Below are 18,663 nucleotides of genomic sequence, written 5' to 3' on the forward strand. Positions count from 1 at the left end.
GACGTTTTAGATGTCTATGGGCTTCGGTAAACACTTAAGCCGTGAACTCGTCTAGCTATCTATAGAAAATAAAAACCGGCTTGGATTATCGAGTATTGTGTACCTATTATTATATTAGTAATATTAATTTGACTTAAGCATCAATTAAAACTGTATGCTATCTGGAGAGTGGTAGAAGTAGCTGTCGACAATCTTCGCTTGGGCTGCTGCTTCACGATGTATAAAATTATGTAAACTATATCGACGCTTGAAAGGCAAACGTGACTAAGCGACAATGCGTGAACTTTACAGTAGACTAATTTAAAGTTGAAATACCTGAAAACAAAATTTATTTTAACGAATCTAGCTAGTAGTTGTAGGATTGAAATGATTTTAATAGACCGAGATATATATATTTTTTGCGCATCGAATATGGTTATTGTCTATCATTTATGTACAAAGTAGTTATTGTCGCTTAGTCATGTTTGCCTTTCAAGCGTCGATATGTGCTTGACTTATCAAATGAATGTGGTTTTCGATTTATTTAGGCATTTAGTTTTACATCCCGATTTCTGTGTACATCAGGGCAGTATTTGTTCACATGAAAACTGATGTTTCAAAAAGCAGACTCTTGTAAGACACGTAAATGATAAACCGCATGATGCTGTTAGTAAATTCATTATCGTGCCCGAAACACAGTGATTCGACCAAATGCCAACCAATTTTTTACTGGTGGTAGGACCTCTTGTGAGTCCGCGCGGGTAGGTACCACCGCCCTGCCTATTTCTGCCGTGAAGCAGTAATGCGGTTCGGTCTGAAGGGTAGGGTAGCCGTTGTAACTATACTGAGATCTTTGAACTTATATCTCAAGGTGGGTGGCGCATTTACGTTGTAGATGTCTATGGGCTCCAGTAACCACTTAACAACAGGTGGGCTGTGAGCTCGTCCATCCATATAAGCAATAAATAAAAAAAAATGCATCTTTTCATGCGGAAACATAGGTCACGTTACAGTGACTACGCTTGTATGGTACTTGTAAATATCTGATAATAAACATTTTATGTTTCCCACAATCTTATCAAGGTCTTATTGTATTGAAACGGCATCTTTATCGGAGTATAGATCGAACGGTATAACACGAAACGACGGTAAATTATTGAAGTACCCTATAATCCATGGATGAGAGCCCAATGAAAATACTTATATGTGAGACCCCACCGATCAAGGATCTTTTTAGATATAATTTTTTGCAAAATCCCATTTACCTGCTTATTTTTATTTTGTACATAACAGTAACAGTCACAGTCACAGTAGGTACTTCGACCATATTATTATGTCTCATGTTGCTCAATATGATACACTTAAATAAACTCGATCAAGATAGTAAAACGTGTTGATCTGATTGTGAGGTTTTAAAGTAGCTAATCGGAATTAGTTTTACATAATAATAATATTACCATAAAATTATTAAGTTACTATACTGCATTCGCGCTAATAATGACGTAAACGATGAAAAGATTATCACAAATCGTTCATATCTTGACAGCATCTTTAGAACACTTGTTTTGAAGTTCCGAGTGGCATTGGAGTTAAATTTTTTATTTACTTTATGGTATTTTTTTAAGTGCCACCACATACCAAGCTTTTAAAGTCTTTTAGGTTAAACCCCCAGTCATATTTAGTAGCGCAGCTACATCGTGTTTCAAACTATGAGGCGGCTTTTAATGATCAAGAAAATTTGGATATCGTTTTTTTTTTATTGCTTAGGTGGGTGGACGAGCTCACGGCCCACCTGGTGTTAAGTGGTAACCGGAGCCCATAGACATCTACAAACCCAAATGCATTACTGCTTTACGGCAGAAATAGGAAGGATGCTGGTACCTACCCGTGCGGACTCACAAGAGGTCCTACCACCACTAATAACGCAAATCATAATTTTGCGGGTTTGGTTTTTATTACACCATGTTATTCCTTCACCGTGAAAGTCAATCGTGAACATTTGTTAAGTACGTATTTAATTAGAAAATCTGGTACCCGCGCCGGCGGGATTCGAACACCTGTAACGCACCGGACGTCTTATCCTTTAGGCCACGACGACTCCGGTAGTGAAATGTAATCTGAAAAAAAAAATTCAAGTCGTATTTATGTATTGACGTAATATATCAAGCAGGAAAACGACGGCAGCATTGACTAAGAAGTATCACCAAGAATATCACAATCGAACCAAGGTCGACGTTTAAGTTTTAAAAAACAGACGTATATGCCACATTATTTATACAGGGTTTGATAAAGATGTCAATTGAAAACCAAAATGAAATAAATTCAATAAGCTAGAAACAACAAAGTATCGTTCCAATAAGTTTGCACAACAGGGAAGACTCTTGTGTAGTATCATCAAGGTACGATAGATGGCAGACACATTGTTTCAAGCAATTGTAGTCCTAAAAACAATGCTTCCACGCGGAAAAGCACCCAGAGGAATTGATAACGTCAATCATTATCACGATAGTAATGTATCTCAGAGAAAATATCAGACTTGGAATTTTTGCCAGTTAACCAGTTTTGCACCGAACTCAAAAGGGTTAAACACATTCATTAAACGAAAATCAACTTCAAAAAAAAGTGAGTATTAAAACAATTAAATATTCGAACTAGTATTAATTATTAAATTTATATTTACTATTTAAATTAATCATATAGATAACAGACGATCTGAATTAAAAATAACAATAATTTTATCTTAAATTAATTAAATGAAGATAGTTCATTTTGTACTGTTTTTAAATATATCATTTGTATATTTTTTTTGCTTTTATCAAATATAGCAAATAGGATAATGTAAGATCACGTTTTACAAACTTGAATCGATTTAGAAAATGATTAGTTTTTTATGTATCATTAAAGCACATCATTAATTCAAATAAAATAATTCATTGGGTATACGTTTAATAATAATTAGTTTTACGTCATAAGTTTAATCTCCGTTATAATGTACCTACCTACCTAGTAAATTCTAAATATTATTTGGTTTTTAAAATATCCAGTTTTTATTTTGTCCGCATTCATTTGTACGGTCATTCGTATGATTTATAAAGTACAGGTAACCCTAATACGGTGGATAAGTTTCTAGAAAGTCCCGTATTGTGCGAAAACGTGTTGTATGAGACTTGAAGCCAGTACAAAAAAGGGGGTAATTTTTCTGAATGAAGAAGTATTTCAATTGTGCCTGTATGTATTTTTATTTATATATAAACATAAGCCGTCAAATTTCGGTCGTATTATAAAAGGGTTTTGGGGAAGTTTCCTCTTCGTATTAGAGTGGAACTCTGTTTATTTATTTATTTATTTAATCAACAATGTTTCAACAGCATTTAACTAGACACAGGGTACAGAGGATGTTTTCCCAAAGATGAGCCAATTAAAGAAACACATTATGTTTCCAAAAAATGTTGACATAATTAATGAACACAGGTAGTCCAACTAAGGTAAAGGTAAAGGTAAAATGAATTTTGTCGAATGATAACTTGCATAATAAGTTTGAATCTGATTGTGTTGTGTCGATGTGTGTAAGTGCGTGTTGTAAAATATCGTGTTATGGGATAGCTACCTGTATATCAAATCGAGAGAGCTTATTATGTCTAAAAAATGCATTATATATAATTGAACCAATGGAATTAATTGCTGCCAATCAAATACTTATTATTTTTATTATATTATACAACCTATCATTGTAAGTTACAAAAGTAAAAATATGTGTTTTTCTTCCTTAGACGGATCAACGATCTCTTGGTCTTCCTGGTGTTAAATGGTTACCGGAGCCCACAGATAACTTGGGTAACTTGGTGTAAATGCCACCATGCACTTTTAGCCCTGCGTTGTTTGCTTCAGTTTTTATAGTACAACGGCTACGCCACCCTTCAAGCTGAAACGCATTACTGCTTTACGGCCAAAATAAACAGAGTGACGGTACCTTCACCTGCATACTCACAAGACATCCTATGTTCGTTAATTACACAAAATATATATTTTGAACCCCATCATAGAAGTCAGTCATCGAAAGGGTCGTCGTACTCTCTTACGTGGCCACGGAGCTGCCAACGGGACGAACCCTTCTTCTTTGAACCCAATCGTGAGCTCTGTGCTCCTCGAGTAGAGCTAGTAATTTAAGTAGGGGTGTCTTAGAGGGATATGTATGCTTGTGTGGTAGCAAACCATCGACATAACATTAATACTTATATTTAATATGGGGTTTTGTGTGATGGCAGGGCAGTAATGAGGTTACAAGGTCATAATAGGGATACGGCACTGAGTTGGAACTTATTCGCCTGGCTTCCCCTAACGTGACAACCTGGGCTGGGGTGGAATCGAATGCACTTCTCAGACGAGGGAGTGAACCGCCCTCGGGAGTGGTTAAAGAATGGGTCTCCTGAAAGTGGTACCCCACACGATATGATGGGAATAACGGGGGATGGTGGACAACATTATTGGTCGGCTATTAGGGTTGTTGGTGTAGAGAGCGTCGAGTATCGGTGATAGGATACTTCCCTGGGGAACTCCGACCGTGATTGGATGCACCGACGATTTGTAGCTCTCGACTGCGACAGGGATATTCACTTAGGCGTGCTGGAGGTCTGTGTTTCCGCAACAGCTTGTAGATCAGTCTCGCGTGCCAGATAAGGTTGAAGGCTTTCTCGATATCGAGAAAGACGGCAGCCGTGTACTGATGGGCGTTAGACCGATCCGCCAAGTGGTGCATAACGCGGACTAATTGCAGCGTTGTCGAGTGACCTCTACGAAACCTGAATTGCTCGGGGCTGAGAAAGATGTGCGGCGACACCCTTCTCACCAGCAAGTTATTCGAGCAGCTGCTGCTGAAAAGGAGTCGCCGCACATCCTTCTCATCAGCAGCCGTCTGAACAACTTGAACACATGCGACAACAGGGTGATCGGAGGATAACTAGAGGGCTTTTTCCTATCCTTACCGAGCCTAGGCAGGGTCCTTAAGCAGGCTTAGGCCTTGCCCAATTTCCAAATTTCCGGGAAGTACCCTCTGGACAAAATGGAATTGAACAGCCGCGTCATATAAGATACGACTAGGTCAGGTAAGTGAAAATATGCTTAGGGGAGGGATATCGTCCTAACCGGCGGCTTTCGCCTTTTCATCCGCTTGATGGAGAGGTGCTATTTGGTGGGAGTGATGAATTCATCATCTCCCAACGGTAGCATTGGGGAGGAGAGTAGACTTGCTACGTTCACATCTACCGATTGGTGGAATGCGGCCTTTGAGGATGCAGAGTCATTTGGAACGAACTGCTGTTCCAGTGTTTCGTCCAGATTATCGGCGTGGACCTGAGCTGAGAAGCTTCAGTTGCTTCTCTCATCCACGAGTGAAGAATAAGGGGCAGGCCGATTCGAGAGCTGACAACAAAGCCGGTAGAGGGATACCGAGAATGGATCCTAGCGAACCTTCTCGATTCGCTCCTCCCAGGAATAGCCCCTAAGCCTAAAGGAGCTTATCTACGTCGACAGCTCTGCTTTCAGCTCATTAAGCTCGCACTTAATCCTGGGACAAAACGAGTTATCGCTCAGAGCCTCATCAAGCTGCTCTTCCGCTGAACAGTCGCCTTTAGATGTGCCGGGAGTCTCTCTGGGAGCTTGCCGTTGAGCACAAGGTTCGTCACCTTGTCGATGGCTCCCTTTATGGATTCGACAAGGCGGAATGTCGTATCGTCGACTTCATGAGAGGTTGCGGGTTCCTGAATTACGGGAAGGTCTACTAGGTGTCTCCTAAAGAGCTCCCAGTCGACTCTTGGCCGAAGGGGCGAAGTCGGAACCTAAGTAAGCCCCATTTCCAGAGTAACCAGAATAGTGCGGGATACCGAGGTCGTACAGTGCCTCGATCGTTACGGGGCACCGTTGCCTCTTGTGAACACACACATCTGACACATAACATTGGCCTGAGCTCGGCGCGGCGGCTGGGATGTGAGTGGGTTTGTCCGGTCCGCCCACGTTGTACTCGCCCTTATAAGACTGATGAGAACTACAGTGAAAGATTTATTTAATTTAATTTTCTCGTAATAGCATAGAGCAGTCGTGCCCCAATTCGTAAAACAAACTAATGAGCGCGCCCAATTGCATGCATTACTAGCACCGAGAGGAAACGATAAGATTAAGTGACTGCTATTTTTTAAATAAACAGTGCGATAATAGTTCTGTACATAAATAAAGTAGTGACATATTTGCTAAAGTTCGTTTTATCATTATTTGCACATTAACGTTTTTATAATATAAGACAAGCACGAAAACATAGAAAAGGATAGCCAAATTGTTTTACACTGCTTTATTACTGCCGTATTATTTTTAAATAAGACTGTGAACATTATTAATTTATTTTAGGAGATAATTTTGATACATTCTTTTATAACCATAACTTATCAAAATTTTATATTTTGTTAACTTTGAGCCTCTTCCGTCTAATCTGTGTAAATATTGTAAATGTGGAGAAGGCTTATTATGTTTTATTATTTCGCAATTTTTATTATATCCTTATTATTTTAAATATCATTCTCAAAATTAGAGGAATATGTTCAGATATCCATGCATGCATGCAACTATTTAAATTCAACATTACAAATTGAAATCGGTTCTAATCTATTAGATTTATTTAGTAAATTTGCAATTGCTGGAGGATTTTTTTTAAATAAACAATCTAATTAATAATTGTGGTTCCAAAAGAAACATATGTATCAATGTCAAATCGTAAAAACGTATTAATGACAAAATCTGTTGTTCGGAATAAGTAACCTCGAATTATTCCTGATCACTGGTGTCAAAATATTTCCGACGCTTAGGCCGATTTCGTTCCGATGAAATTTTCATTAAAATTAATTTAACAGTCCTCTAGATGACTACTATCCTAATAGGACGTAACGTAATTCTATAAGCCAAAAGGAAGCAGTGCTTACAAGGAGAGGAGAGGAGACAAGGCAAACAATTTTTTTTTGAATCCGTAATTAATGAGGAGCAATAAGTAATAACTCGTCGGTTTCGTCAAGACCCATAAAATACATTAAGGGCGAATAAAAAATACCAATTATAATATTTTATTATTATTTGATTAGAAACTAGGCAACACCTATTTTTGGTTTCAGTGAGCAGTTTCAATACACGTTTTAATTGCACGAACCACTATCGTGCTAATATCGGTTACGAAATATTCACGGGATGTCTGTAATTGACTTGGACTTCATGACTCATAGTGGTCGTCGTCATTTACATTCTGTCGGGGACGCATCTATAAAAACTAGAGGTCCCGCAGTATTCGAAATTCGACTATAATTAAATGGAACTGTAAGTTTGTACACTATTATGATTGTATTTTCAACGCCAAGATTAGCTTACAGAAAAATAATAATAAAGACAAACAATATTTAATCTATTCTCAATTTGACCACAGACGTCAAGAACAAAAGTTTGACAATAAATAAATAGTATGCATGCGTGTGTGTGTCAAATACATGGTAGTGTGTGTAATGTTTTCTTTATTGATTTAATGTATCTTTTATGCATTATTTAAAAAAAATATTAACATTGTGCATGTCGGCGTTACACCAGGATTTACACACATAAGTTCTTTTACAATGAAAATACAATACAATTCTATAAAACTTTAACATTACTTGTTTACAACAAAAAGCCACGCCTGACTTATTCAGTGGTTTTTACACAATTAGCCATTTTGTGTTGGTTATAGCAACTACAACTTCTTTTATACAAACAAATGTAATTACTGCGAAACAATTCACAAAACATAGCTTAATATTCAAAATACATATTTTAGTGATTTTACATGACTCACATTTAATTTATTTTACATTAATTACTTTTAATTAATATTAACTAACATTGTTATTATCCAGCCTAATAATAGATGGCGCCAACAACATCATTGCATAACAATTACAATACTTAATTAAATTATTAGTACTGTTAATTATAATATAAATTATTATTAATATTTATGCTTTATTCATATTTAATCATTTATAGTCATTTGTGTTTTTAAACAATAATATAAACATTAAACATATTCTGAACATTTTCACATCAAAACAGTGTCTGCTAATAATTAAATATGGTAGAATAACAGTTTTGTTGCTAATAATAAATAAATATTAACATAGAATAAACTAAACTATATATTATTACGTTAATTATTGCCAACAGTGGCATTTGCGCCCATACGGCCATACTGATTCCAGCGCGTCCCTTGCGCTGTTTTAGCATTTCACATAACAGTAAACAAGGCATATCCCCTACTGGGATCTACCCAACACACAAAGCATCACTCATACAGGTCTAGTTAACTCGCAAGCCATCACCCTTACAGGATCTAGCCAACTTACCAGGCATCACCCTTACGGGATCTAGCCAACACACTCGGCATCACCCATACGGGATCTAGCCAACTCACAAGGCATCACCCACTTGGGATCTAGCCAACCCACAAGGCATCACCCTCTCGGGATCTAGCCAACCCTCAAGGCATCACCCATACGGGATCTAGCCAACTCATAAGGCATCACCCATTCGGGATCTAGCCAACTCATAAGGCATCACCCATGCGGGGTCTAGCCAACTCATAAGGCATCACCCATTCGGGATCTAGCCAACTCATAAGGCATCACCCATTCGGGATCTAGCCAACTCATAAGGCATCACCCATTCGGGATCTAGCCAACTCATAAGGCATCACCCATTCGGGATCTAGCCAACTCATAAGGCATCACCCATTCGGGATCTAGCCAACTCATAAGGCATCACCCATTCGGGATCTAGCCAACTCATAAGGCATCACCCATTCGGGATCTAGCCAACTCATAAGGCATCACCCATTCGGGATCTAGCCAACTCATAAGGCATCACCCATTCGGGATCTAGCCAACTCATAAGGCATCACCCATTCGGGATCTAGCCAACTCATAAGGCATCACCCATTCGGGATCTAGCCAACTCATAAGGCATCACCCATTCGGGATCTAGCCAACTCATAAGGCATCACCCATTCGGGATCTAGCCAACTCATAAGGCATCACCCATTCGGGATCTAGCCAACTCATAAGGCATCACCCATTCGGGATCTAGCCAACTCATAAGGCATCACCCATTCGGGATCTAGCCAACTCATAAGGCATCACCCATTCGGGATCTAGCCAACTCATAAGGCATCACCCATTCGGGATCTAGCCAACTCATAAGGCATCACCCATTCGGGATCTAGCCAACTCATAAGGCATCACCCATTCGGGATCTAGCCAACTCATAAGGCATCACCCATTCGGGATCTAGCCAACTCATAAGGCATCACCCATTCGGGATCTAGCCAACTCATAAGGCATCACCCATTCGGGATCTAGCCAACTCATAAGGCATCACCCATACGGGATCTAGCCAACAAGACCAGGATTAAGGATTCGCATGGTGGCCGGCCAGCGTTTTAGGAAGGATAATTGGATAGGAAAATAAAAGTAGATACCATAACGAATTATAAATCATTTTACAGCAGAACAAATCTCTCTGCCCATACGGTCAATTTGTCAGTTATCATAATCCTCTGACATTAAGAGGATAGATTTACCTATATCAAACCGTTACCATTACCAAACCTTTACCTTTACCTTTACCAAAACACATTAGATGACAGAGACCGCTCGTCCATCCATTTTTTACCAGCTGATTCAACTTCCCCTAATTCATCATTCAGCGGACCATTTCCAATTTGCTTTATTTTAATGGCAGGTAGGGAACATCATCCTCCTAATGCCTCTGCATTTTTATTTTATTTTTGTGCTGTAGCTTTTAATCAACTGTAAATCTTAAAGCTGCCTGTTAGAGCTTATTAAATTATATTTTACAAACATGTGACATTTATGACCCATCAATAGTTCAGCATGCCTGTTGACCATGCTCGTTCTCTTTGCAATAATGTGGTACTGAATTTCATACTGTTCACAAGTTTTTGAAACTTCTGAATTATCTTTTATCTTGGTGATTTTTATAAAAGTGACAGGGTTCCAAAAATGTAACTAAGAATTTTAAAGCAGAAATCAATACAGAGATCTGTGCAATCCTTTTTCTTGACTAATAATAAAGTGGCATCCCCACTAGAAACCTAGGGTGCAGAGAGTTAATGACCCACTCATCCAAAAATAAATAATTATGAAAGGAAAAGTAATAATATGGAGCTACTGAACAGGGATGAGCTGTCTCTTATTATGACATTTTATTACAAGTTTATTTTTATTGTAATATGCTTGAACTCCTCACAATAAACAGGAGACATACAGTATGTACAGCGTTGTACTATCCTATCCAAATTAATTATTTCAAATCCAACTTTTATCTGCCTGATCACCATCTATGAGACATGATTTGCAAAAGTTACATGATGATTGAATAATGACTCCAAACTTGAGCGTTCACTGGATAGAAACTTATAAAAATAGATAAGTTCTCTTCAAAGAGTGCAACACTGAGAAGTTATTTTTAAAAGATTAAAACCTATTAGGATGTCAGCAAGACTGTCAGTATTACCATATGATTATGATTACCATATGAAATTCTATAATAGTTCTAGTATTTTTCTCCATTAAAAGTCACAATGCTTTGTTTTGAAATCAGTTGACCCCTTATGCTCAAAAACTTTACATGAAGTTGTTTAGCTTACTAAACTATATCTGCAATGATTTGTCTTATTTGTGGTGATACCAGGTGATACGTTTGTCCTCTTGACGGCGGTAACAAGTTTTCTCGAAATGACGCAAGTGACGCAGTAACCACATTTAAAACCTTAGTGTTACTAAAAGTGCCACGAAGACTGAGGGAATCATTATGTGATTTTGATAAAACTGAATTATGTTTAGATTATTAACATTAAATTAACTGTATTTTCAATATGACGCTTTCGGAACGTTTTTAGAATCGATATTATTTAGGAAGCGAAATACATACCACAGCGTATTTCTCAATAACTTGGATCGAATAAATTTAAGATAAATACCTGAAATCAGTATTTTTACCATCTCAGCGTCAGTAGTTTTTCCAAAACATCCACGGTCTAGAACTCATTTTAAATATCCACATCCTTACTGAATGCATGGATCAGTTCTTCCCTCGCTTGCTCCAATGCGGTTCAATACAAAGACCAGATATCGGCTTATGTCTTGCTTGCTCTTTTGAACTCGATGTTCATGCGATAAAACAATTAGCTTCGTGATAGTTTCGTCCACATTTCCGCATCGGTCTTGATGTCACGCCCTCATCGGAGTTGAACGGCGGCAAATAAAAGTTATAATGCCACCACAAGGGTACAGCATTTGCAGCTATCATCACTTTTCGCCTTTTTAACACAGGTTGAGAGACCCATCACTTCTTCAACAGTGGGTTACTTCATTCGGGGGCTTACGATTAATTTTGGGGCTGTGATCCCACTTCTGATGTCGGCGTTACACCAGGATTTACACACATAAGTTCTTTTACAATGAAAATACAATACAATTCTATAAAACTTTAACATTACTTGTTTACAACAAAAAGCCACGCCTGACTTATTCAGTGGTTTTTACACAATTAGCCATTTTGTGTTGGTTATAGCAACTACAACTTCTTTTATACAAACAAATGTAATTACTGCGAAACAATTCACAAAACATAGCTTAATATTCAAAATACATATTTTAGTGATTTTACATGACTCACATTTAATTTATTTTACATTAATTACTTTTAATTAATATTAACTAACATTGTTATTATCCAGCCTAATAATAGATGGCGCCAACAACATCATTGCATAACAATTACAATACTTAATTAAATTATTAGTACTGTTAATTATAATATAAATTATTATTAATATTTATGCTTTATTCATATTTAATCATTTATAGTCATTTGTGTTTTTAAACAATAATATAAACATTAAACATATTCTGAACATTTTCACATCAAAACAGTGTCTGCTAATAATTAAATATGGTAGAATAACAGTTTTGTTGCTAATAATAAATAAATATTAACATAGAATAAACTAAACTATATATTATTACGTTAATTATTGCCAACAGTGGCATTTGCGCCCATATGCACTTCTTCTGTATATTCTCTATAAGTGTGGGAAATTTCATACTCCTCCGTCCGCACAATTTTCGTAAAAAGTGATACAAAGTTTTTCCTTCACGTATTAATATATAGATAAAAAGGGATTCTTCCGTTTTAAAATTGAACCGATTGTATAACCGATTGTATAATGTTGTTTCTAAACCAACCTGTGATTATGGTTGGTACGGACGACGACACCGATGAGTATTACCTTGAAACATATTATGGAAATCTCATTTATTTTTATGATCAATGTTTTTGAAACATCTATAGTATTCTATAGCCGCATGTAAAACCAATTTCTGGCGTGGCGAAGCATGCCGTGGCGACGCGTCGCCACGCTATATGACGGTATATATATACAGTCTATATGCATTAGTGTGTACGGTGTGGCGACACGTCGCCATGCGCAATCGACTGTGCGATTCTCTCCCACTCGATCCGGCGTTAAGCCATCTCTGTCGCTACACTGAGCTCGGATACCTATAGTGTATACTCCGTAGTGTATACAGTGTTGTTTACTACAGTACACATAACCTGTGTTTTACTTGCAAACAAATTTTATTTTATCATTTATTTTATTTTATCATTATGACATATTTAGTTCCTATCACAATCTGTTCTTTTCTGCATATTACTTTTACAAAATAATGTCGATGTTTCACATCTGCCAGACGTCCCGTGACGGCTCACATTTTTTTTTTATCAAATAACTTTTCACTTCCGTTTGTATTCAGCGTACCTTTGCCTAAACTTAATGCCATCGACAGTCCACATCAGACCCCATGATTCAGTCAGAACCATAAATCAAACGAAGTAATCATTAGCGAATTAATGGAAAGCAAAAAAAAAGGAGTCTACAAATGTCATGGAATTTTTATATTATGTAAATTCACTGTTACGTGTGCTCGCGGTCGAGACACGTGAGAGGTGTCGAGATCACCGAGGTAGATAATCAATGAAGTAGGAAACCTATGGAAATGAAACGTCAACCAAAATTTCGTGCCACTGTGACGTCATCTGGCCACAAAACATGGCGGCTTTAGTGCTGTACAAAAGATTTCAATGTTATCAGGTTTTATCGATAAACGTTCTTGGCTCATTTTATTTTAAATATTGTTGAGTATTATTTATTTGTAGAATTTATACTTTAATGGGAAGTAAGTAGGTATATTGCTATGTGCAAATATGATATGATTTAGATGGGTGAAATCTAAGACAAGTTCGTCCTTCGAATTTGCCAAGTAAACGATATGATGATTTTTAAAAGTTGCTACACTGATTTTATAAAGTTGTCGTTTGTCGCAAAACATAAAGATATGGCGTAGTTCAAAGCCATCAGCCCATTTCTAGCATGCTAAATGTTATCGTATTTTGAGTACGTGTTTTTCTTAGACTATAACAATCTATTTTAATTGTTTTGCTGACTCTAAAGTCCGTAACATACTACCGCAGCGCACCCCAAGGAAGGTGCGCTGCACCATTTGAATCACTTTCGCTTGAGAGTGATTCAAATTTTAAACTTATCAAGGGACCGCGTGAAAAAAAAAACACCTACAGAACATTTATTCATTAATAATTACAAACGTCATTCCTTGTGACTTCCTCTCTAAAATCACTTAATTATTAAATATTTAACAAATTTACAATAGTGTTTTCCTCACTGCGGAATAAAACTATTTTATTTAAAATTTACGTACTCAACAAATGTTCACGATTGACTTCCATGGTGAAGGAATAACATCGTGCAATAAAAATCAAACCCGCAAAATTATAATTTGCGTAATTACTGGTGGTAGGACCTCTTGTGAGTCCGCACGGGTAGGTACCACCACCCTGCCTATTTCTGCCGTGAAGCAGTAATGCGTTTCGGTTTGAAGGGTGGGGCAGCCGTTGTAACTACGTTGTGGATCTCTATGGGCTCCAGTAACCACTTAACACCAGGTGGGCTGTGAGCTCGTGTTCCGAAGAGATTTTGTCGGTAGCCTTTTTCCCGAAATATCTAAACAGAATGTCTAAATATGTTTTGATGACATATTTTAAAGTGGTATTTATGATTAGTGTCATGATCAATAGATTCCGACCGAAAAATGGATTTTTCGGATGAGGGCTCCATAATGAATTTAAATACATATAGATAATAGTTTTAGGGCATCGACTTTCTTGAGATCCTATAAAATACGTTTTAATTATTATTTTTGTATGTTTTAAGCATGATAAATTATGAAATTTTATATAATCAATCATATTAAATCGATATCAAAGTCAATAAATAATGTACAACCCAAAACAGACGGCCGAACTGACGTGACAATGACATTTGGCGCGCTAAACATGGCGGATTTTCGGCCTCATTAGAAGGAGACGGAGATATTTACGTATATTCATGTTTCTTTTTATGTACGCACTGAAATACTGTTATATTGTTTTCCTGCGAGTTAAAGTGCTGAGTAAGAACGAGATAGATATATGTTTATGTATGTGCCTTCAAAATGGGTGCTATTTATATAAGCAATTGTACGTATAGAACAATATGTCGTGTCCCTATTATATAGGTCTATGTAGATAATAAATGAAGTGACAATGAAATATTATTTTTGATTGACAATACGTTTTCATTTCATTTGATTTTATTTATTTTATTTATACCTATTGTACACATAAGAAAATACATTAAAAACAGATTTAAAGAATGTCTAAATACTACTTAATACAAAGGCGAGCTTAACTCATTCATGAGTTTTCTTCCAGCAAACCATTAGCAGAGAAATTACGATGTATAAGAGGGGAAAAGTGTACAATATAAAGGTATTAAAGCATGATTATTAAACTAAGCTTTGAAAAAAAAAAGAAAAAAAAGAAAAAAAATCTAATATACAATGAAAAATACATATAAATAAACACACATAAAACAATAACTTAAATACAATTAAAGTGACAGGAAATGTTTCTTCATTTGAGTCTTAAAAACTTCTAGAGAGGAACTAGCACGAATAGGTTGAGGGAGAGAATTCCATAATCGCACTGCTTGTATTGTGAAAAAGCCACTATAGCGACTAGTAGTAGGTGATGTTAGTACTTTTTTTTTTAAATAATTTCAAAATGCTAAATTCATTGAGGTCACCTCCAAAAAGGTCACGCTATCATTAAACATATTTTTGTATTAGATCACGGTGTTAAAACTAGACCTAGTAACGTCAGCGATAAACTATTGCCAATTAAGTTCTTTGAGTCACCTAATTGGGGCTGCTCAACATACGAGGGCATTGAACCCATCACATTTCTTAAGGCGGAGACGTGTAATATTGTGGTAATAGTCGGAAGCATAAATTTTAAGATTTTTGCCAAAATTACAGTAAGTCTAAATACCTTAACTCGTAAAGTAGCCCCGATTTCACATACATTCATGAATGTATCGTGGTGCGTTATAGATGAGCTATTCTTGGCGGCAAATGTTCATGATTTCTGCCTAAGCGTTAGTCAGGATCAACATTTTTACCTATTGTTTGTTTGATAATGAAATTCGTTGCGGCTTCAACTCATACTAGATATGCCTTTAATCTAGTTAGTCTTTTCGTATGTTCGAAGCTATCCCGGATACAATGGTAGAAGGGACTGGCGCGGTCAATATCTAATAATTCTAATAATTCTATAATATTATAAAGAGGAAAGATTTGTTTGTTTTTTTTTTGTAATGAATAGGCTATGAAATTACTGAACCGATTTGAAAAATTTTTTCTGTGTTTGAAAGCTACACTTTTTTCGAGTACATAGGCTATAATATTTTTTGGAAAAAAAATTGGGATCCTTACTAAAACTCCAATAATGTAACCCAAGGTGTAAAAAAATTACTTAAATTATTCTTTACATCGCGTGCCTTGCGAAAACTATTGATGATAGAATAAAATAATGTTCGACTTTGTAGAACACATTATTGTTTACAAAAAGTGTCGCGACAGCATACGTCCAACTATTATAGTCATGCCACAATAAGTGTACTTTTATTTAAAAAATAAAACAACGTCAAATATCGTTGAAATTTTTGTTAAAGACCCTGAGCGGAGCCGGAGCGGGCCGCTAGTACTTAGTAACCGGCACTGCATTTCAATGACTAATTAAGCAGCGCTTTATTTTCTTTTTTATGGTTAACTGAATATAATTACATGAAAATACATTCATTTGTTGACAAGACTCGCTCATCTCAATGTCTGTACATAATCCCAGTTCGTCTGAATTAACAACAAACAGACCGATATTATTTTTTAAAATACATAGAACCTTGTCAAAGTTTTTCGGTCACGGTAATTCCACTATATATCGATTAAGTAGGTATCTGTGAAAATCCTGTTGAGTTAAAAAAATAAAAACCGTATTATGGTTCTTAGAACAAACCACTGTCAACAACGCTTCTTGAGTAAATAACGTAATACATAATATTTACTTTGTTCGTTATGTATTCCACGCTTTGTACGAACGTACGATTCACCAGAATTGTTTTTATGTACATATTTATCGCGTATTCTATGTTTGCGGTTATTGTTTAAATAACTCTAATTGCTACTCAAAAGTCGTTGCCTTTAAAAAAACGAGAATTGGTAAAATAAAACGAAAGATCTAGAGTTTTATTTTTACGTCCGTCTGGTGTAGTGGTAAGTCACATGGTCACTACACTAGGGGGTCGCGGGTTCGAATCCCGCCAAGGGAAGATATTTGTATGATGAATATAAATGTCTTTTCCAGGGTTATGGATGTATATTAAATATATGTATCGGTATGCGACGAACTCAAGGATATTTCTTATGGTTTCGGCATCAACATAGATAACATAAACATCTAACATTGAAAAAACAAATAATCCTTCTAAACTCTGCTATAGCAAACGTTTTTTTTTTGCCTATCTATTCCTGTAGCTTCAAGGGTCTATTCTGGATCGAACCGATCCTGAAATACCTAAAGTCAGCGTCGGAACGGTACTTCGATTAGGCTATGCGTCACGATAATCGCCATATTGTTGCCGCCGCTGATTACTCCCCGAATCCTGCCAGTCACCGTCGACGCCCTAAACATGTCCTTACGGATCTATCAGATCCAATAACTCTTGTACTAGACGCCTTCAGCTCTAGCACTAGGAGCAGACTTAGGGACTCTGATAACCGTACTCGTCGAACTCGGCAAAGAGTGCTACGTGCAACCTAATCCATACATCAGCCCGCTGAGTTTCTCGCCGGTTCTTCTCAGCGGGTCGCAACTCAGATCCGGTAGTAGATAAATTCGCGAGGCTGCCCTTGAGTTGTTAGGTCTCCTTCTGAGGCGCTCGGGCAGCTGTTAATAAATCCCAACTCTTATGGCTGAGCATTTGTTCGCCCACCAGTCCTGGTGAGACTAGTAATAATCCTAATAGTAATCGTTCTTTTCTAAACAGCCTCACCTCACCTATTTTAGCCTCACCCTGACTGGTGGGCGTGCTCAAGGGGCTCAGTCTGAAATAGTTTGCTAATCTTAAAAAGAACAGTGCTTCGTTGAATCTATCCCGGTTCGTAATCACGACCCACAGTGTAGACCCGGCGAGAAACTGAATAGGTTGTATCCGTTGGTGAACCGAACTCCAATGACGATGAGGAATCTAAACCTGTGTTAAACTAGCCAGAACCATTACACAAATGTGTTGATCAAAGAACTTTTTATTATATACAAAACATTGTTTCACGTATCGTCGATGTCATTGCTTTCAGGGAACTATTACTTACTTATTACAAAATAATGTGTTATTCACTATAGAATTTCAAATAAGTTATTGTGGTTAGAGTTGTTTGTACAAATTAATTCAAATAATTGTTGTGGAAAATGAACTGGTATTTCATCGATGGTTCATCGCTGCATAATAGGTAAGTACAGCAGTTGTGTTAGTGATTTTTATTTATTTAAATCAATTAATTAATGAAATAAAATAAATTAATTTAATTAATAAAATAATTAATTAATTAAATTAAATAAATTAATTAAGTCGTCGTGGCCTAACGGATAAGACGTCCGGTGCATTCGTGTTGAGCGATGCACCGATGTTCGAATCTCAGGCGGGTACCAATTTTTCTAATGAAATACGTACTCAACAAATGTTCACGATTGACTTCCACGGTGAAGGAATAACATCGTGTAATAAAAATAAAACCCGCAAAATTATAATTTGCGTAATTACTGGTGGTAGGACCTCTTGTGAGTCCGCGCGGATAGGTACCACCGCCCTGCCTATTTCTGCCGTGAAGCAGTAATGCGTTTCGGTTTGAAGGGTGGGGCAGCCGTTGTAACTATATTGAGACCTTAGAACTTATATCTCAAGGTGGATGGCGCATTTACGTTGTGGATGTCTATGGGCTCCAGTAACCACTTAACACCAGGTGGGCTGTGAGCTCGTCTACCCATCTAAGCAATAAAAAAATAAAAAATAATAATAATTTCTGGGCTGGTTTTTAGTTTTTAATATTTAGCTGATTGTTTTATATTAAGCCTCGAAGGAAGTCAGTTTGA

The 18,663-nt window shown here is 36.8% G+C and overlaps 1 protein-coding gene across 1 annotated transcript in view; it reads left to right on the forward strand.

The window, feature by feature from the left end:
• Positions 1–2,259: 2,259 nt before the first annotated feature.
• LOC101744119 (putative inorganic phosphate cotransporter) overlaps positions 2,260–18,663 on the forward strand; it is a 36,086-nt gene continuing 19,682 nt past the window's right edge. The window contains exon 1 of the mRNA XM_012690135.4: positions 2,260–2,601. The gene's annotated coding sequence lies outside the window, so the exon portion shown is untranslated. The remainder of the gene's footprint in view (positions 2,602–18,663) is intronic.

Source organism: Bombyx mori, chromosome 17, assembly GCF_030269925.1.
Source record: "Bombyx mori chromosome 17, ASM3026992v2".
Lineage (NCBI taxonomy): Eukaryota > Metazoa > Arthropoda > Insecta > Lepidoptera > Bombycidae > Bombyx > Bombyx mori.